At 44.3% G+C, this 22,673-nt stretch overlaps 1 protein-coding gene across 7 annotated transcripts in view; it reads left to right on the top strand.

The window, feature by feature from the left end:
- The window catches only part of HYCC2 (hyccin PI4KA lipid kinase complex subunit 2), a 1,329,865-nt gene that overhangs the window by 332,551 nt on the left and 974,641 nt on the right, over window positions 1-22,673 (top strand). For all 7 annotated transcript variants that reach the window (XM_069615445.1, XM_069615447.1, XM_069615449.1 and 4 more), the window contains one exon: window positions 1,380-1,476. The gene's annotated coding sequence lies outside the window, so the exon portion shown is untranslated. The remainder of the gene's footprint in view (window positions 1-1,379; window positions 1,477-22,673) is intronic.

Here is a 22,673-nt window from a genome sequence, read left to right as displayed (position 1 = left end):
GCCTCTGTTTGACAAGTTGGATAGACTGGGTGTCACCTACACTAATTATGCAGATGACGCACAGATCCTCATACCCATTTCGGGCAACTTTGAGGCTGACTCAGCCTTGGTGAACAAAATATACACCCTCATTCAGGCATGGATGGCATCCCATGGCCTCTGCCTGAATGACGAAAAAACAGAATTACTAATCTTAGGTTCTGAAGCCAATATCCAAAAACTCAGCCCAAACTACACATCCTTCAACATTGATAACCCTATCAAGGTGATGTCTGTAGTTAAAACTTTAGGATTCTTCTTAAACTCCTCTCTAACTCTCAAAAGCAAGTCAAATCCCTTGCCTCATCCACAACGTACACTTGTAAACTCATCAGAGCTTCCAGACCATACCTCTGGAGAGCGAGCTGCACCACACTAGCCAACGCTCTTATGTCAAGATTAGATTACTGTAATGCCCTGTACTCAGGAGCCAACAAATACATTACAGACAAAATCCAAAGACTGTAGAATAACGCCCTGAGGGCAGCATTGAACATCCCTTACAGAGAGCATATTACCGAATTCAGGAAGGTTGTTTACTGGCTGAAAATAATGGACAGAATTCTCCTCAAAACAGCATCCCTCACCTCCAAATGCCTGAATAACCTAGCACCCCATACCTTATGGATAAAATTACCAGGAGAACAGCTACCCGCCCTACGAGATCTGCTAACTCATTTATGTTGGAGATTCCTAGGTTCAAACGCTCGACAGCAGGAGGAACCAGCTTCCCTGTTAAAGCGGCACAATGTTGAAACAAATTACCAGTTGACATCAGACTAGAACAACCCTACCCTATATTCAGACATAAGATACTCAATTGGCTACACACTAACGACCCCCTAACTGCCGAACTACACTTCTACCTCTCCAGCCCCTACATGACCCTTTGTTCCCTCAAACTACTCTGTAGATTGGTTAACGCATGGTCGACTGCTCTGTCATATTTGTATGCACCATGGATATACGTCAACGTAGACATGTAAGGTTGTATATACATATCTGTATATGTATGTGTGCATATATTGTTACTCGCAATAATGTCTCCTTGACTTACCAAGACCATTGCTTTGTATTTTATGTATTTTGTACCTGTATTTTTGCTCCAACTGCAATCACTGCTCTATGTATTGCTACCTTGTACTGTAACTAAGTTTTAAGATTTCTTGTTTCTGTTGCGCCCGTCTACCTAAGGGATTGGTGCGCATTATCAAACAAATAAACAAACAAACAAAATTGACTGAAGATCATATGGGTGAACTTTGTGTTTTCCCAACAGCGACGTACTTTCCGAGGTGGTCACGAGTAGTGTATTACATGCCTTTTTTGTTTTTTTCCAGAGCGGAGGTTACAGCGACGACTGACAAATGCATTCCAGTCTGGGAACGTGCCACGTTCACCCTCCTTTTCCAGAGGACAGACTTCATTGAAGCGAAGGTAAACGCTTGCTGCTCGCTGCAGAGTAGATCAGGGCTTGGCTCGGGGTTGGCATAATGCTTAGTTTGATGCGCTTCCTCATTTTAATGACTGTTCTCGTATTGCTTTTAACGATCGGTTGTAATTTAGAGCTCGGTGCTCTGCTAAATCAGAGCCAGATCATTATGCGGAGACCAGTGTTCGGGCTGGCATTGTGCCCTGATCGCGTATGAGCTTAGAAATGTGGGGCACGTGGAAATGGTACAAAGGGTCCTTGATTGATTGCACTGCATTCATTTGAAAGGTTGGAGCAATTCACTGAAAAGCCATTTTAATAATTGAACCCTAGGTTTATTGCTGCAGCTGTTCTCTTTTTTAAGGTTAAAGCATGCACTGTGCTATCCTATCTTAGAGTGAAGTGGAAGCAATGCTTATTTCCACTGCCCCTATAGCCAGCATATCGTTCGACTGTGCACCCCCCCAATTTTCTCTATTTTATGCAGAAAATGACGCTTTACAATTCACTTTAAATTCTACACCTGTTTTCCAACAGTGCCCTGGAACACCTACTGTGCATGTGCTCTGCACAAGCCTGCTGTCCCATGGGTCCTATTAATTGGACTTCCTCCAAGAAATGCTACATGCAATGCGCCTGTTCTGGTCTGTCTTTGGATGACCATTGAGTGGTGGTGGATGTTGTGAGTGACTAGGCATTCGGGTTGCTGGACATTTCTACAGTGTTTGACACTGTGATTTTCAGGTGCTCCTAAGGGGGACACCAATGGACTGATGATTAAAGGCACTCTCTATTCTTCTCTCCCCAATCCTCATCACCCGTCCCACTCTATTTTATCCATGTTTTTTGTCAAAATCCTTCATGTCAAGACACCGTCTCAAAACGTATTCCACCCAAAACATTTTTTTTCTAGGCATTTATTTGGGGCCATTGATATGCAGTGCCAATATTAGGCTCATCTTTAAACCTAGTTTTAACCATCAAAACCTCCTCATCCTAGTCGTCGACTGTCTTTTGAATCCAGTGTGCGTGTGTGCATTGGCGGCATTTTAACACTTGTCCTGTAGCACACTCGGATTGGTTTTCTTTCCCCATCATTGGATATACGTGATCTTGGCAGTGATATGACAGTGTTGTCAGGAAAGCACCACTGTAATAGCACAGTGTCTTACTCATTGATGATATCATGAGTGACTGAGTAAGAGCATGCCTGTAACAGGGCGATACCCGCTGCAAAGAAACCGCAGGAGGTGGCACCACATTGGGATTGGTAAAGACAGTCCAGCAAGATGAAGGAATCTATGTCCAGTGTGAGCAGGTATTGTGAATAGGAACGGGTTATGAGTTTGGAGAAGGAGAAATGCCTGGCGGGAAATCTGGGGGAGAATGCGTTACAAAGGGGCAGAAATTGGGATTCCCTCCCATAAGGCGAATCGGAACAAAGAAAGGATTCAGAAAGAGTAACTCTACCCCCCTCCATCTCCAGGAAAAGGAACTCTTCCCTCCCTTCCCCCCTTTACCCACAAGACGCGTCAGCACAGGACAATTGGGCAGAGGGTACTGTTGGAAGGATGGAGAGGAGGACTGTCTGTAGATATGACAGCAATGCTCTTACAAGGAACCAGATTATGGCATGTAATCCTCTTTGGAATTCAGTAGTAACAAGTTCAGAACGTGATTTACCTTGTACTTGTTTCAGACAAAGCATAAGGCAGAATCACTCCATCCATGCTTGGACCGCTTTGTCTTGTGATTATGGGATCAGAGTTTGACCTTCTGTTCAGTTAACATTCCTTAATTCATTTGATCCGTCAGTTATGACTTTCAACATTCACACAACCAATACACATTTCAGGTCATTTTACAATTTAAAATCATCAAAATAGGTGGGCGGGGAGGTGGGTAGGGGTGATCTGTACTCTCAAATCAAATCTTAAACTGCCTTTCTTCACTTTTGAAGGTCCTTTGACTCTCTGACCCCTTTCAACCTGGGCTCTGCAACAGACACTTCACAGAATCGGCATGGACCCAGGTCTCCAACCTTCCCTCCAATGCCATTCGCACAAAATGCTCTCATCCTACTGCTGTATCAACGACCCTGCTCTCCTCCATGCACTCTGTAACCTGGGCATTCGGGACTCTGTCTTTTGTCATCAATAGCTTCTGACTTGTCTGACCCTTAATTCCCTCTTATTGGACACACACCTCCAATCCTCCTATTCTCCCAGGGTGGGCCCCAGAAGGCTTGGCGGTTGAACCTCTACTCTTTACCTTCCTCTTGTAAGCTTATCTCCTTGGTTTCTCATACTATTGTTTCTGACAATACTGGAGTTTCTTCTCCATGTCTCGCACCTGTCCTATCCATCTAAATTGCTAATTGTCTCACTAACATCAACAGACAGATGGCATCTTGGCATGACTTGTTTCGCTCCTCCAATCTATTTCATCTGCTTTTGGATGAATTGTTTTTTAAATTTTTTTAAATTTTTTTAAAAAAATATACATTCATCGGTCACAGGGTTGACTGTCGGTAGCGGGGACACATTGTCAGTGAAGATCTGAACATTCAAAGATCTTCTCGTTGCGGTAGGCTGCCTTCTCAACCTTCAGAGCTTATCCATGCGACCATGGCGGACGCCAACAAGATTAAACCTCTTCAGGTCCTGCTGTAAGTGTCACCTAAAGAACTTTTGTTGCATTGCATGCTTCCACTACCCCTCCTCCCCAAATCCCCCTGTCGACCACATCCACTTTGGCACCGTTTAAAGCTGCGTTGTCTACGACCACGGCTACGAAGCATGCCGCCCACTCTTCGGAGTAGACCCACGTCGGCTGCCACTACAACATAATCGACGAGCCACACTGTCGACGAGCCACATGGGAAAATCATTGTCGGTGCCAATTACTTTGTCCATGATGACCCAGTTAACCACTCGGTCGACGGTCCATAAGATGAAGTCGACTTCCTTGTCGATGACTGTACCATCTTTGATCACTTCATTGACCACTTTGTCGATTACAACCGCTATCGCCAGAGCTGCTCTGCCTCCAAGGCCAGCATCAGTGCCTTTGTCCCTATGACAACTTACACTCCACAAGCACCAGTGCTCGCTAGGCTCCCAAGGAGCACACATGTGGACGGAGCGATGCCTGTAGAAGTCTTCTCTCTACTATGACCTACTAAGATCAAACGGCTCTTCACCCTGGTACCTAGGCCAACTGAAGCAGCACAACCTGCTCATCTATTACAAGATTACAGCGTCTGCCTAGGAGGGCAGGAGCCTCCTCCAGCTGCTCAAGCAACCATCTGCGACGTGAGGATTCATGGACGAGTACTGAGGACTGTACAACACGCTTCCCTTGATACTTGAGTAAGCGTAATATCCTGATCCCGTCTGCATTCCTGATTTGAACACACTGCCGCCCTCCCCATTGCAGCATCTACAGCACCTTTTCCAGTACCATGCATTTTGTAGCATGACACAAGGAGCCCATTTAAAATGGAGGCTTTGTTGCTGTTTACACGTTGGTAAGCAACGTGATCCGCGCCTGATTGGCCAGCCGAACGCTGCTTCCGTGACCCCATGTCACCTGAAGGCGTTAGCCAGGCCGTCCTACCAAGGGCCTCTACTAAGGGCATAGCCAGTTTGTGCCTGTCTGTGTGTGGCCATCTGCCATCGCCCAGCTAGGCCACCCGCCTAACTGTTGCGTACAATAATTAATCCCTGTCCCATCCTGCGCCGGCTCTGCGGCTGCTTCCTGCAACTACTCGGCATTCCACGCTACCGAAATGCGTTGCTGCCCTGGGCATTTCAACAAAGGTTTCATGCATGCAAGTCTATTCTATTCTGTTCGTTTATGATCCATTAACCTAGTGTTAGTTACTCGCTGATGCTCTCACTATATTTAAAGTTACGTCGGTTGATTTCCCGAAAACAGCTCTGCATGTGCACTCCAACTGTATCCACGCTCTAGGCTCTTACTCTAATAATGTTTGCACAGTTACACGCTTACCATAAGTAACATACACTTCAATACAGTATCATACACCATCCCAACCACATTAAAAGTGTATTGTGCTAGTGTACCAAACATTGTAAAAAGTGTACTGTGCTAGTGGTGAGACAGTTATCCACTGTACCTGATTTCGTGCACGCTAGATTTCCTATAAAGCTTCTGTGCAATTGTGTTTTACTATTGTTTCAGTTCTTATTAGCATTGGCCTCAAAGTAACCTTTACATGTCTAACATGAAACTACAGCTTATAGACTGTCCAGTAGGCAACTAACTTGAGCGCTACTGCGCCAGGTTACAGCACAAAAGAAGCTCTACTGAGGGTGCTCCCCTATACCAGCTAGTCCGCCCTACCACTAACATGCAGCCAAAACTGCCATGCTCCCATCTTATCCCACCCACACCCGTCCTCCCTGCTCTCCGCACAGATGTACCGATCCCACCTACTAAGATAGCCACCTTAGCCCCTATCACTTCCCCAATCTTAACCGCCATCTCACAAAAGCCACCACCAGGAGCACAGGCCCCCCTCACACCCAGCACCCTCACACATAAGAAACCGACGGCTACGGACCTGCTTTGTCCACATCTCATCCACTTTCAAAAAAACACCTACAAAGGCAACCCCTCTACTCGCCTTCACCAGCCACTTTCCCCAGGCCAAGAACTCCCTGCAGAACCACTAAGGATTCCAATGTCCCAACTAAAATAAGTAACACTAAAACAAGTAACAACCCTACCGGTCAAATCCAATGTGCAGTCATCAATGCACATTCCATGTCCGCCCACGCCACAGAGATTCACAACCTGATCACGGACCTGGATCTTTATGCCCTAGCCATCAGAGACCTGGTTACACGAAGCTTCTCGACCAGCCATCTGCCAAACCTTACCGCACGGCTACACAATTTTCTGTCAAGATAGAGCCGCCAACAAGGGAGGTGGTGTCGCCCTCATTGTCAAGGAAGCTCTCAATTCTAGACAAATAAAATCTGCTACCTCAGATAACTGACGCCCTCTCGATAAAATAACCTTCTCACCAAACGATACTATAACACTGCATGTAGTCTACCGCCCTCCAGGCCCTCTTCTTGACTTCCAAGCTAATCTCCTTCACCTCTTAGGTGACAATCTAAAAAGCAATACAAGAGCCATTCTCTTAGGAGATTTTAATCTTGGATTCAAAGATCGTATGGATAAGAAAGGCAAAGCCTTTACCAAAGCTCTCCTAGACCTGGGCTATATCTAAAAAGTGGACAACCCGACCCACATCAAAGGTCGCATATTGGATTGGATAGCTGATCACAATTGTGCTGTTGACATCAGTTCCAATACCCCACGCCCCTGGACCGACCGATTACAATCTTCTGCATTTTCATATACCATCCAAAATAACAGCTAAACACAGCTCACCTGTGCCTGCTGTGATTGCCAGGTCAAAAAGACTACTCATTAAGCACAGAATTCTCCCTCTCCTAGAAGCCTCAGCTCTACTGCAACCACATTCTAACAACCCTACAGAATTGGTAGAGCTCTACAACGCCACTCTTAAAGAAGCAGTAGACGCCATTGCCTCATTAGAGATATAAAGAGCTAAATGTATCAAACATGTTAACTCTTGGTACACCCAAGAATTACTTGACATAAGAGCCCTCAGAAGGGCAGCACTGACCGAATGGCAATCGTGTCCCTCTGTCTCCACATGAGACACCTACCTGACAGTTGCCAGACAATACAAAAAGGCCATCTCTGTAGCCAAAGCATCTGCTTAGAACATTAGAATTGACCAAGAACAATCTCAATCCAAGGAGTTGTTTGTCATCTTCAATGAACTGGCTGTTCCCTCCCCCCCCCCACTTCTACACAACAAACTGTGAAAGATGAAACATGGTGTAATAACATTCAACACGCCATGCTAGACAAAATCAACCTATTTCAGAAAAAAATGAAATCTCAATTCAACAACCTGCCTAGTGTCACGTCCCCTCACACAACACCCACTGGCACTGGCACAGTTCCGGGTGACTCACAGCCTACAAAAATAACCCTTTTGTCTTCAAGGATGTAACCATGCCAGAAGTCCTACAGATCATGAAGCACATCCAAACCCTCGCTTTGCAAGGGTGACATCTGCCCAGCTAGCTTAATCAAAGACTGTGTGGAATCCCTAGCCCCTTTCGTCACAGCCTTTATTAATGCCTCTTTTGCCTCATCGTCCCACCTTCCCTCAAGGAAGCTTGGGTTCGACCTCTGCTACTCTCCCCTTTAGTTGTGGAGTCCCACATCCCCTACCCTCTATAATCTCTTCACCTTACCTCTATTTAATGATTTAGAAGAATTCGGCATAGCATTCACCAACTATGCCGATGATACACACATTCTTCTCCCGCTATCCGGTGACTCAGAGCAAGATCTCAAAACCCTACAGAAGACATATGCACTCATCCAGGCTTGGATGGCAACAAACGGACTTTGTCTCAATGGGGGAAAAAACTGAAATCCTATTGGTAGGCCCAAAAAAGATTGTGAACAAACAAGTCAGCAAATATGGCACCTTCAGCATTAAGAACACTGTAATCGCAGTCTCTGCTGCAGTAAAAACCATGGGCGTATACCTTGACTCCACCCTTTCAATGGAAAGGCAAGTTAGTGCCATCTCATCATCAGCGCTCGCAATGAAAATTATTAATGCAGTAAAATCTCACCTATCGGCCAAAAATGGTCTCACCATTACTAGAGCCACCGTCGGTGCTACGTTGGATTACTGTAATGTCCTTCTCTTAAGTACATCCTTAAAAAACCATAACAGACTGCAGATCACGCAAAACAATGCTCTTAGAGCTTCTCGAAGTATCCTTAGGAGAGAGCACATCTCTGTCTAGACGTGACGCCCACTGGCTCCTGATGAAAGAGCGCATACCGTTCCATTTGGAAAGAGACTTTGACTTGCACTTACCAAATCCTTTGGAGCGGCAGAGCTGACGAGTGGTCCACAGCACTGCGAGTCAGCTGGGACTCTTGCTGGCTGCTGCTTCGTTCCCTGGAGGGGGCGGAGCCTGCTGGAGACCACGTGATCCATCACGTGGCAGGAAACAGATTCAAAACGCACCCGCGTTCACCCTCGCGGCATTGAGCCCGGCTGGGGTGGAGGGAGTTGGCTATTGTGCGGCTGTTTGTCGCTGACAGCGCGACTAGTGAACGGGAGACTGCGGAGGTATCCCCTCCTTGATCCCGACCTTGAGACAAAGGTAAGTCTAATATACACTGCCTAAAGGTCTATGGTAAGAGCTTGTGCAGCGTGGTGTAAAACAAGCACTGTAAGTCGCACCCGGTGTTCGCTTGTCGCTCTGAGCACAGCGCTGCCTGATAATGTCAGCAGCAATGAGGGGGATTACGAATAAAGCTAATACGCGTGCTCAAGCTAAGCGAGGGCAGAATGCGACATGCACTTCTATAGGAAATTCTATTGACATTGATATAACTCTAAAACAGTCCTTTGCTGCTCCTAATGCCCCTGTAGCCGCTACTGTGGCTGTGGCTAGTGAGAGCGTCACTCCCTGAGATAACGGCTTCAGGATGGCACATAACGCCGTCACTGCTGGGCAGCAGCAGTGCTCCAGCGTTGAGGCGCCCAGGTCTATGGTCTCTCATGAGCATGTGGGAGCAGTGTGGCTGAGAAGGGAAGGAGCCACTAATGACTCGCTGGACACCCTTGATCTGAGAAGTGATTCTGAAAGTGACTAAGATCAAGATTGGGATGAGGTTAACGAGAAGGAAACCAAGGATGTGCCGGAGACAGAAAAAGAGGTCCCATCGGAGAAATGGAGGAAGAGGCTTGGGGCGAAGTACATCGGAATCCCAGAGTCGCATGGAAAAAAACCAGTGACGCTGGGAAAGGAAAAAGACGCAGGTGGTCGAGGCACAGGGAAGGATCAGCGAATCTGAGGAAAACCTATCAGGAACGAAGAGCACCGAAGTCTGCACCGTTATGATACATCAGGTCCTGAGTGCCCAGCCATCACCAACCCCCCCCCCCCGCTCAGGCCGAGGACTGAGGAACCGATACGAGACCCAGTCCAATCGACTCAAGCTAGGAACCTAAGCCTAATGAATATACAAAGAGAGACAGCCAAGGTTGAGCAACTAAAATCGAGTTCATCCCTAAAACTATTGGCTTGGTCAAAGGTAGCTGAGATGCATAAACCAGAGTTAAACAAAAAAGAAAACGGCTACCATGAGCAAAAGAGATGAGCAAATGATCAAGTAAATACAAGATACAAGGGGCTCCCTTACCAATCTAAATACAAAAAAACACCTTACTGCGCCAGAGAAAACGGATGGTACTAGGGAGATGCGGACACCCCTTAATGAATGGATGGAAAGCTCTACACTGCCAACTACTTTACCGCAAAATATTTTAAACTCGGGAGAAAGAAATTCCGTTGGGATAGTCGATCAAGTGATAAAAGATCTAGCAAAAATTGCTGCAATCTCGAAGGCTATCTCAAATAAGCCCCAATGAGGGAAATCCATTACATGCAGAGCTACACTATCTTAAGCACAGGAGTATCCACGAAGTAATGACCTTAGAAACAAACTCCCCAGCATTTGAATCTAGAAATGAGGTGATTATAGTGTCTCAAAAGAGAAGTCGCAGAAGAGAAAGTTCTGAAAGCGAGGACCAATGTCTGAGGAAACGACTCAAAGGCCAAAGAGAAGAGAGAAGTATGGGAAGAAACACATCTGGTGAGATTCGATCACCGAAAAGGTCCAAACGACGTGCCACCTTAATCCCATCCTTGGATTCGGATGACGAGGACGGTACAACAACGAGAAAGGCAAATTGGCGGAAATCCAATGAGATACCCTTGAAGGGAAGAAATAAAACAGATGAGACATCGCCTTGTGTCGAAACAATAATATCGAAGTTAAGTCCAATTCTGATGTCTGCCACAACAATAGCGGTTGCGCCTCTGATGAAGCTGTATGAGAACCTAAATGAGAACTACAGAGACCAAACGACTTTGATTGCTCTACTAAACTCTAAAATGATCAAACTAGAGACAGACCTTAAGGAAATGACTTCTGAGATTTTGGTAACTAAACGAGGGAACGATATTTCATTAACAGCTCTGAAGGAATCCCTAAGAAATAACTCTGAAGATAAGAAACTCCTCGCAGAAGTGACAAGGCAAGCCCTTCCGTTACTTCAAAACGAACGAGAAGGAAGGAGAGATTCAAATACAACTCGAGTCTCAAAAACTGTGCAAACGAGCCAGACCTCAGTGATCAACTTAGAGATATTGGAATCATCCGAGAAATCTGGAGCAACTAAGCAACCGTCCGAGAAAAAGAGAGAAGCGGAGAAAAAGGTGTCTCAACAGAATTGCTGTTATGACAAGGAGCTTGTAATTGGGTCCGAAGATACTGACTGTGGAAGGATGGATTGTCAGGGCGCGGAGACTGCACAGAAAACAAGGTCCAGCTCATCGACTGTTCCTATGAAATCTATAGAAAAGGAGGTCGAGTCCAGTAAAATTCAAAATGAAAAAGTAGATAAAGAGCAAGCTCTCCCACCACCTAATCCACCTGAAACGTCCAAATCTATCGACACAAATGCAAAGAATCTAGGAAGTAACCCTGCATCTGAATCAGCAAAAAAGAACGAGGGGGAGAGTGGTATGATATATTTGAAAACCCGAAAATACGACCGGGAGTGAGCAACGAGAAGAGGTCAAAAATAGTTAAGCCAAACTCCAATGATTGCAACAAAAAAAAACGAAGAACCAACAAGTACAAAAGAACAGGAACCCTCGTAGTTCAGCCAATTTCTTCAGAAACATCAAAGCATTGAACATAACAGTAAATCATTCTGAGCTATCGACACTGAAGGGAAAAAAAAGACAGATGAGGCCCAAAACGTGGACGACAAAGTACAGCCAGAAAGCCTGATTGAAGATAACAGGTCACAGAGAGGGAGCACAATTGAGCTGGATGCGGAAGGCATAGAAGGTGATGAGGAGGAATTGCTGAACATGTCAACTTACAGCGTGTCTGATGCCGAAGAAAACAAGGATGATAATAGGGTAGTGAAAACTACTGAAACTGGCGGCAATACTGGACAAGATGATCGTGAGTCACAGGTAAACCCGCAAAAACCATCTACAGAAGGAAACGAGAAAGAGAAAGAAGATGAAATGCCAAGTAAAAGAGTGATTTTGTGGCCAGAAACACCCAAAAAAACTCAATCTACAGTAAAGAAATCTATAAAAAAGGTGGAAGACCCACAAATCTTTCTCACCTTGGAAGATAAAAGGCTAAAGAGTATGTTGAAGCAGAAAAACATATCTAAGATCAGGGAAGTCACAAAAAAAATCCCATATTAGATGAGCAGGAGAACACTATGCATGACACGGAGTCCCCGAAAGATAATCCACAACAATCAGCAAGTGAAGACGGAGCACCAAGAGGGAGTGCTGAAGAGCCCGCTAAGTCAAGAAATTCTAACTTGAATGTCGACATCAAAGCGTTAGGAAAAAACCATCAGTACAGACTACTGGTTGAGAAAATAGACGGCAGAAAAGGTGATACCCCACTAAATCGCTACACTATCCTACAGATATTCCAAAAAATACCTGTGTTAAGAGCAATAAAGAGTGCTCGGATTGAGCGTGTGGAAATTATGGCTGAGATGAACCAGAAATTTGTACTCTTACACATCAATGACAAAAAAGATGCAGAATTGATCATGATGAGTGAGAGACAACTTCTGGAAGTTGGATATCAAGTGTACGAAGTAGATAACACCTTAAGGGGTAACGATGGTGTAAAAACAAAAGAACTAAAAGTACAAAAAATAAACGAGAAAGATCTAGCGGCAACCAAAACTGAAAAAAGCGTAAACCAGGAGCGCGTGTCCAATGTCAAGTCTAAAGATGCTGAAAGGGTAGCTGAATTAGTATGCCCTCCTGATGATATAAGGAAGAAGAAAATCAAGATAACAGTGGATAATCGCGAAAAGTCGGGTCCAGTGAGCTCAAAAACCCCGGAAGCAAATGCCGACGAGGACGAAAGGAAAAAAATGGTCTTGGTTAGCAAAATCGTTGAACTCAACAATGAGGAGCTAATGTTATGGCGAGGCAGGGACACTGGTGATAGCCTCGTGGAACACTAGAGGATTTTCACATCTCCTAGGATCTCCTCCTGAAATGATACAAAAGCCTGACTTGATATGTCTGCAAGAGACATGGGTCACTAACCTTCCTTGTGTGGACGGTTTTGAAGTAGCGATAAACCCAGCTATAAAACGCAAAAAAGGGCGGCCTATGTCAGGACAACTGACTCTAATTAAAAGAACATGCGGACTAAGAATAAAATCAGCCCGTAACTTGTCACCTTTCCAGGAGGTTTGCTTAGAACAAATAGAGCCCACAGTTTACGGACCAACTATATATATTAAATATATATTGGAACACGACTCCAAAGCTCAACCAGAAGCTTGAAGATGACATTATTGAAGCCATAGACACAATTAAAATAGAAGATTCAAAGGCATCAATTATCCTATGTGGAGACTTCAATAGGAAACTCATTGAACTAGACCAACGAAAAACAACGAAGACCAGCAGTGAGAGACTCAAAAATGAATGCTGGCTAGAAGAAATGGCAACTAGAAATCTATCAATGCTTAACGGAGCAATAAGAGGGGACATTCCGGTAAAACCGACCAGGGAAAGAGGAAGTCAGCAATCCATTATAGACTATATCTTTGTCTCAGAGAATATATTACAAGAAACAGTCTCTTTCATAGTCACTAAAGACATCCAAAGTGATCACAATATCATATCAATGGAATGGAAATGGAGAAAAGTAGAGAAAAGGGAGCAATGGAGATGTGACATCTCAGTGGAACCTGGACGTAACGGACTAAGGATAAAGAAACCAGATATCAAGGTGGTATCCGAACAATTGCAACGATCCCAGGAGCAAGGCCTGATTGAGGCAATCGAATACCAGCATTTAATTGAAATCTATAAATCTAAAAAAACGATTGTGTCATGATGCCTACCTCTAAGGAGCCAGGTCCGACCCAGCAACCCCAGAGGCAGGCATCATCCCCCCCAGGGAAGTGCCAGCGGGCCCAAGCTGGGGCCCTTTGGACACAGTCCTGGCGCCTTAGGCGCCAGGCTCATGTTGGACCCCTGTCCTGGCGCCTTAGGTGCCAGGCTCATAAAGCTAGACAAGTGTTCAAGTGTTTTAATGTGCACTTACCTGATGCAGACCATGCTGCTACATCCAGGCCCTCTTGAGGCCTGAATGGAACTACTTTACCTGTGGGACTACTTTCCCCTGGGTGTGGTCGGGGAAGGATACATACCTGATCGGTGGAAGGATACATACCTGGAACTTCTTCCAAAGCTATTTAAACCACGCCTGATCAGCAACTCACGCTTCGCGTTGTTCTGCTCCTCGCAGCTGGACGCTCACCGTGTCAGCTCCTGCATCTGGACTTCAGCCACGCCTGTCAGCATCCTGGGTCACCTGCTAAGAGAGAATTGGAGAGAAAGAAGACCTTACCTGCTAAAGCTGCATCACAGAGACATCACTCTGACAATCCTGAAAGGGAAGACATCATTTTAAAAGCATTTCGCTTCGATCGCTGCAGCGCTGCATTTCACTCACCTTTCCTTGGCACCTCCATCTTCAGCAGCGATCATCCGGATCCGCAGCCACTTCCCAGAGCCTAGAGAGAAAAAGACAAGAACACAAGGTGAGAGAAGGAAGGGAATAGGAAAAGCTCAGTTTCCTTCTAAGACTTACCTGTTGGGTCATTCCCATTTAATTTCGGGTCCTGCCGCTTCCTGGCATTCCGGACCCCGGCCCCTATGGGGAAAAAAGACAAAGACATTGAATGAGCGAATGCAAAGACATTACCCGAACGCTCATCCAGAACTTACCTGTCATTTACTGGAACTGCACGTTTCACTTCGGGTCGGCGCCATATCTCTGGCATTCCGAACCCCTAAGGGGAAAAAGACATAAGCGTTAGCGCTTGCTGCAATAAGACAATGAACATTATTATTAAGCTTGAACTTTTGAATTTGCTACAGAACTCTTACAGCGCCTTACCTGAATAGTCAAGCTTATTTGAACTCCCATCAAACCTCAATCCAGTGAAGTAACTGGGTTTCAACGCGCCCCTGCATCAGAAGCAGGATGGAGAACTCATCCTTCCAGACTCTAAGGTGAGACTTCACGGGGAATCGAGGAAGGGTATCGTGGAGGGTTGGAAGGGAGTGGGAGGCTTGAGCATTATTCCGTCAGTGGGTAATACTCCCTTTTCACGCACAGGGGAATATTCCTGCGAGCCAGAGAGTCCATCTTCAGAGCCCTTCGCTTCACCATAGAAGAAGCATCAGCACTCGAAGCCAGACCTGCGCCTCCGTGGGAATCAGGTGAGCGTGACAGATTGCTGTAAGGAACCAAAACTTCTCAAAACATAAGTACGACCCGGAGGTGGTGAAAAAAGAGGGAATTGAGAAAAACATTGAGATCGATTATTGCTACTAAAGGAGTAACAAACCAAAGCCAGTCCAAAAAAGCGAGAAACCAATATAACAACTGGTGCAAGTTACACAGAGCTAAGATGGAGCAAAACGACACCGAGATAATTTTGAAGGTGCTGAATCAAAGGAATTCTAGGGGATTCTGGGCCTTAATAAATGAATCAACTAACTCAGAAAAAGCGATTATAACAAACATGGTAACAAAGGAATTGGGAGTGCTACTATAAAAATCTGTTTAAAAGAAGGAAAGGTACAAGTACAGTTGAGATCCATACAAAAGTACCATAGGACTTACAAATAGACAGAGTGGACATTCGAACTTCAATTTCAAACAACAGTACATCTAGAGCCGCTGGACCTGACGGCCTCTCGAATGCTTACTTAAAAGAAAACATCGAAGAATGGTCGGAATTTTGTGATGTCCTGTTCCAGACGATAATAAAAGGAGGAAGGATCCCTGTAACCTGGAAATCAGGAATCATCGTTCCGATATTCAAGAAAGGCATACGGTCTGAGCCAGCAAACTATCGGCCCATCGCTCTCCTTGACGTTATAGGTAAAGTGTTTGCAACTCAGCTCCTTAAACAACTCCCACTATGGATTAATCATGAAAAGATCTATGATGAGCGCCAGTCTGGGTTTGTTAAGGGAGTGTGTTGCAGCACAAACCTCCTAATATTAAATCTATTAAAAATAGATGCCATTCGAACGGGCCAGAAAATCTACTTGGCATTTATTGATATGGCAAACGCGTTTGATGGAGTAATGAGGGAAATCCTGTGGTGTAAACTAAAGAAGAGAGGCTGTCACGAGAGTCTAATTTCAGCCATTAAAGAACTTTACTCCGACACCTACATTCAAGTAAGGCTAGACAACGAAGGAAATCTGTCAAATCCAATTCCCACAGAAAGGAGTAAAACAGGGCTGCCCATTAGGGGCGACCCTGTTTAACTTCTACATCTCAGAAGTGGGAAAAGCCCTGGCAAACGTGATTTCATTTCCGCCAACCATCAATGGATTCCAACTGCATCACATCTTATATGCCGATGATATGGTGATCTTAGACCGTACACCAATCGGCTTACAGAGGAAATTGTCTGCATTGGAGACCTACTCAGAAGAACTTGGGCTAGAGATAAATGCAGCCAAATCAGAAATCCTAGTCCTGGAGAACAAAAGAGGAAGGAAGTCTTGCAAGTATAGAACAAGTTGGTTCGTGGGATAAAAGAAGCTGGAAAAAGTGCAATACACAAAATATCTGGGCACAATAATTAACTCCAGCATAAACGACGAACCAATGGTAAAATAAATCCTAAATAGTTGCAGACAACTAACCTCACAAGGGATCATAATGCAGAAGAAATTCGGTAAATTCACGTGTGAGCCAGTGAGAAAATTCTATCAAAATAAAATTACACCGATCTTGATTTATGAGGCAGAGAACATGCTTGGCTGTGACCACAAGATATGGTCTAGGTGCGAAGGTTTTTTTTGGAAGAAAGTCCTCCAAATACCTCAAAGTACACCGACTGCTTGTGTTCTATATGAAGAAGGAATTTCCACCCTGAATGTAAGGATTACATGGAACAAGCTATTGCTCTTTTAGGAAGATGCACGATGAAGCAAACTTACCACCGTTCAAAATCCTGTTGGGAAACGAAACAGGTGAAAAAAAGTCGGCCCTAAGAGACTGGAAATATCAATATCGTGAGATCCTCAAACAGCTAGGGACGGATGAGTTAACATTATGGAATAATCCAGATTTTGTAAAAATAAAATTGCTGGATCTCGACTGGATCGAAATTGGGGAGAGAAGAGCCTGTCAAAAATCCATGATAAATCAACCAAAAGAAGCAAAAAAACGGAATACACTTCAGAAATATCTGGCTCTGTCTCCGTGCAAGCACCTCAGATGATACTATTTGATGTTACGTTTAAATATTTTAGAAACAAAAGAAATTCTGAGGAACAGGCGTGCGATTCCAAGGGGAAATGCTCTATGCCGATTCTGTGGGGAGGAAGATGAAAATTTAAAACATCTCATTCTAAATTGTACTGAACTAAACGATCAACGCGATAGTTGCATGGGAAAGGTGATGACAAATTACCATACGCTGTCTGAAGAGGAATGGTGGAGACAACTACACTTGACTGAAAGCAAGTCACTGTTGATTGCAGTAATGCGATTTTTAGAGCTTCTGCAGAATCATCTAAAAACGAGTCCAGTGGTTGCCTAAACAGTGTCCCACACAGTTATAAGTCGTGAGACCAACCACTCTGAAAAGACCGATAAGAAAGAATAATTGTTGGGGTGAAGTCAGAGGAAATGATGGTAGAACAATCCTTAAGAAGTAGACCAAATAAGGTGTTATAGGGAAGAATACTTAAGGATGATAGATGGAATGTTGTGCATGTGTTAAAGACAAAGTTTTTCAAAAGTTTTTATAAACTAAATGAAAATAAATAAAAAAATAAATAAAAAAAACAGAGCGCATACTGTTCAAGGCCCTTACCATCACACACAGATGCCTATGTCAGTCTGCTCCCTCCTATCTAGTAGAACGAATACATTGGCTGCTGTCTCAGATCAAGACGTGACCAATACTCACACTGACTCTCAGTCTCTGCCTTCTAAAGAGCCAAAGCTGGCGGTGCTAGCATGAGGTGTTGGCTCCAAAAACCTGGAACTCATTACCGCTCAAACTCAGAAAGGAAACCTCTCTCATGGCCTTTAGAAAGGCTCTGAAAACCAAGCTATTCAACTAGACTGTACCTAAAGATGTTCTGTTACCATGGAACAGGCATACTGTATTTGTTGTTCTCCTCTGTAACGCCCCCTGACGAGTCTGTTTTTATGTAACCTGTATCTAAGTGAATATCCTGCAACAGTGTTGCAATGCCTCAGGGGGCTGCGCGCTTTATAAATAAAAAAATAAAGGTGTGTTTTCAAACAACGAAGGGCCTCTGGAGACTTTATTCTTTGAGCAGGAAGAAACTGAGGACGAAACAGATCCAATTCTCCCAGCTCGTCACGTCGATCCATCCACCTGTTCCACCAGTGGCTGTGCCTACAGTTGCTGTGGGAACTCCATCGGCACTGAGGGACCCGTCGCTAGACATTCTGTCTACTTTGCAGACTTTAGTCACTGAACTACAGCAGAGACTGCCTCATCCAACCCCGCAAGGGTTCCCCCCCTCCCCTGCCCTCTGAGACCGGCTCCATCTTCTCAATTTTTTGCGATCCCTGTGGCTACCATTTCAGACACAGACAGATACTGGTCCAGACACCGATGCATCTCTAGTCACGCATACTAATAAAAATATTTGATTTAGTTTACATTATAAACTTTACACAAACATATTAGAGAACATAAAACATATCATACATATAATCAAAACATACAATATAAAACCATAATCTCCCTTAGACATTTCCTTTCTCTCTCAGCCAAAGCTATTAAATATTAACTAGACAAGTACATCATTAATGTCCACATATCTTCTTTGTGACATATATACACATCTTAATCCCTAGAAAGAAGAGATTTCTTCACAGGAGCTTTTAAATTGTATAAAAGACTTCACCAACAGGCGTATTGAGTACATTGCTTTTGATTGAATCATAAAAAAAATCCTAGAACGAGCTGGGGGTAGATCTGTCTTCGGCTGGGCCTCCCTCTGGAACAGCCTCCCTGCCACTCTAAAACTTGAGCAGAACCATCTCAATTTCCAGAAGCACCTCAAGACCTTCCTCTTTTCTTCTGCCTTCGCTCCCCCTATACCCTGCTGATCTGTTCTCTCTTGGCACCGTGCACCTGGCCACCCTGTCTTCCGGGCCACCCCTTGCACTGGGGTCTGTATCTGTACCCATACAGCCCCCCCCTTTGTCTTCCTGCACTTATCAGACTTACCCTGTCTTCTGCCTTAAACCTAGCACTTGCAAATTGCTGGCTGAACTACCACTGTTTGATGACTTTATTATTTATGTTTCTCCTCTGCTTCGCACTTTCCACTTCTGCCCCCTTCCATGCACTTTTCCCCTCCCCCTCTCCAATGCACTTGCGCGTTCTCAATGACACTGGGCCTAGTAAGATCGCTGTTTTGTTCTCCCCTGTTCCCCTCCCCTGCCTTGTCGCGCTCTGAAACACTTGTGTATGAGCGCGATAGAAATAAAATATCAATATCAAAAGCTTATTTCCTTTGCCAATTTCTTATATTGTTATTCCCAGTGTAACTTCAATCTTCAGCCAGGTATTGCATACAGCAGTCAACAGACGCATACTGTTGGAGTTAGTACAGTGGAGGCAAAATGATCTCTCGCTAATGTAGTCATAATTATGCACATACATGCCAAGGAAATGGTTGATTGTACTAGCCGTTACATGGCATTCAGTCAGGAGATGTTTGGCTGTTTCCAACAGTTCTTGCTCTTTACACACTCAGCATGATCGCAATTCCACAGCGATCTTGTCTTTTCGCCCTGTGACCATCATTGTTGGAAGCTGCTCCAATCTAAGTAGTAGGATGAAGCGTCTGAGCCTAGTAGATGGTCATAAATTCAGGTAACTATGGGGCTTCTTAAAATTATACAGTCTGTCCTGCACAAACTGATATCTTTTTAACCCATTGAGATGGTCGTTATTCTCCTGCCAATCCCATAGGTCAGTGCGTTTTCCCAGAGCCCTCTGTACCTCATCCGAATAACTCCCTCCTCCAGAATGCCATCCTATTTCGGCTAAAAATGTGACCATCTGCCCACTAGTTGTACAAGTAGAATTTGTTTCGGACATTTCCTGATGGACTGCTGTTAATAGTCCATTTTTTAAGCCACTAGTCATTTTCAGATATATCACAGTCTGCTTCTTCAAAACTATGGCTTTTAAGGAAATCAACCCTAGCTCTAGCCTCATCAGTGACATTGGTATTCATGGGGGTAGACCAAGGATACAACGCCAACATTTCCCTTCAATAACCTGGAGCCATTTCAGGTCAAGATCTTACAATGCTTCGAATGGATTGTGTCCTCCCACGTATTCCTCATCTTAGATATATCCTTACCTTCAGCTTTGCTGCTTCAGAATTGTTTTCTCTCTCCACCAGAGGGTGCTCCACTCGATACTGCAGTGTCGACTTCCCTCGTCGGCATCCGTCGAGCGCTGACGTAATCCTCTGTATAAATGCCTCGCGTGCGCCCGTTGCCCCAGTTCTGTTTTTCCGTGAGCTTTGCTTCGGGTGGATAAAACGGTGCTTCAGTTCATACGATAAGGTAGTCTTCATCTAATCCTTCCACACCGAAGACTGGATTCAAGAAATGCTAGAAATGTGGAAGAAAGATGTCGCTAACTGATCCCCATCGGAATTGCCTCTGGTACCTCGGTTCCGACCACCGTATAGATGAGTGCGGTTCCTGTCAGTCGATGACCCAGAAGGCCTTAAAAGAATGAAGAGTTAAACTTGCGATGGGGGAGGAATCCTCGAAGTTTTCTTCGAGAGGGAGAAAAGACTGGGCTGAGTCTTCAGCAAAAGTCATAAAAAATCTAGGCCGAGGAGTAGATCCAGGAAGTAGTCTTCTTCCTCTAAAAGGGCGAAGAAAAGACACTGGTCTCCCTCATCCTCGATGTCATCTGAGGAAGTCATAACATGTCCGTTGAGACATGATTCCGCAAGAAAGTGGGAAGCTTTCGGAGCATCTATGTTAAAACATTTTGAGAATGCGGCCCAGACCCCCTCAAAAAAGTAACGAAGACCATGCCCCTGCTCACAAAAAAAGTGACAAGGGAAGATCTAAGATGAGAAAATCAGACAAAAAATGTGAGGGTGTCGTCCAGGGAATCTTCCCAGACACCTCATAGAAAAAGCCTACCGGTGCATAAATCGGAGGTAGAACTCAAGAAAATGGCATCAGACTCTCATACGTCATCAACGTACTCGTCTAAAACGTCCTTGAAGCCTCCATCGAAGGCGGTCGAGCACAAGGTGTCGATGACCCAACCTAAAAAGGTTACTTCGAGTGCACAAACTATTTCAATTAAAAAAATCCCCAATCACCTGGTGAACACTCCATGGTTCACAGGTCTATTGGTTTTCTATAATTTTCAATGGAAACACTATTTACTTCTAATTCCCCCATCTTGTTTGGTGACTTTTCGGAAAGGAAAACAACTTCTAAAAATGTTCAGGGCACCTGATAATTAATCAGTGCTCCTGAATTCTTTGCAGATTCATCATTTTTGACAACAAGAATCTACCCTTAAAGGCTGAGTGAATTCAAATACATGTATAAAAGGTCCTCTTTCTTCTATTTCTAACATTGTTTTCCTTTCTGATTTACATACTTTTAATTTACTTGCTAAACAAACCACAAATGAGAAATGTTTCCTAAAAAACCTTTCTCTTTTCTTTTGGTGTAGAATCTCTCCTGAGGAACCACGGCCAATGCTGTCGGGGAAACAAGTGTTGGGAGATCATAACACTTCAATATGCATAGGATGTATGTGCATAATGGGAATGTAAAACGTACCTAAATGTATGGTATCAATACATGAATGGCGGATGAGAAATTATCATGAATTGTACAACAAGTATATGACAAATGTGTTTGTATGAAATAAATACACGAAAAACACATCTTCATACAATTTAACAATAAACAGTTTACACTACATTGGATTTCTGACTGGCATTAATCTCTGGGATCGCACATATTACCGGTACCAATATAAGAAAAAATGTACGTCGAGTGCACAGTCGACAGTGTCGAAGGCTCCTTCGATGGTGTCGACTATTCCTTCAAAGGTGTCGAAAATTACTTTGACAATATCGAAAGTAATGGCTACAACATCAACGCTTTTGTCGACGTCTTCGGTCATTCCAATTACCAAATCGACACCAAAGTCTATACCACCTGAAAAGGTGTTTCATCCAGAAAGCAGACATTACTTTTTTTGAACCATGTCCTCCATATATGAAGGAGATTCATCAGCTGAAGAAGAGGTTTCACCTTCTGGTGTTAAATTTGGTACAAAACAAGTTCCCAAGGAGTTAATTGACCCTCAATCTAAGATGCAAGATTTATGAGTGCTTGGAGTCAGCAAGTGGTCTGGATACATCTCCAGAATATGAATTTGAAAAGCCTGACCCAGCTGAACATGCTGATGCAGGTTATAGAAAATTGATGAACAGGGTAACTGAATTCATGGGATGGAGTAGAAATTCACCTGTCTATCAGGATGATGACATGACTGACATCCTTTCAGGAGGACCTCAGCAAGACCCCATACTTGCTTTTCATGTAGCCTTACAAAGGAAGGTTAACACTGCATGGGAAAACCCTGAAACTATTCCGTCAGTAAATAAGAAGTATGTGTCTAAATATAGACCCTGTCCCTCAGATCCAAAATACTTAAGTAAACACCCATCTCCTGAAAGGTTGGTAGTTCAAGCATCTACCTCTACTAGAAATGCGGCATACCCTACAATTCTTCCTGATGGGGATGATAAAAAGGTTAATGTATGGTCCAGAAAGATTTTTACGTCGGGGAGCATGGCTTTAAAATCCACAAATGTCACTTGCACCCTTGCAAGATTGACATATACCCTGTGGGACTGCATGTCAGCGGCAG

This window comes from Ambystoma mexicanum, chromosome 9 (genome assembly GCF_040938575.1).
Source record: "Ambystoma mexicanum isolate Mex_15411 chromosome 9, UKY_AmexF1_1, whole genome shotgun sequence".
Taxonomy (NCBI): Eukaryota; Metazoa; Chordata; class Amphibia; order Caudata; family Ambystomatidae; genus Ambystoma; species Ambystoma mexicanum.
Note: the sequence above shows the minus strand (reverse complement) of the source record. Positions and strands in the feature narration are given on the sequence as shown.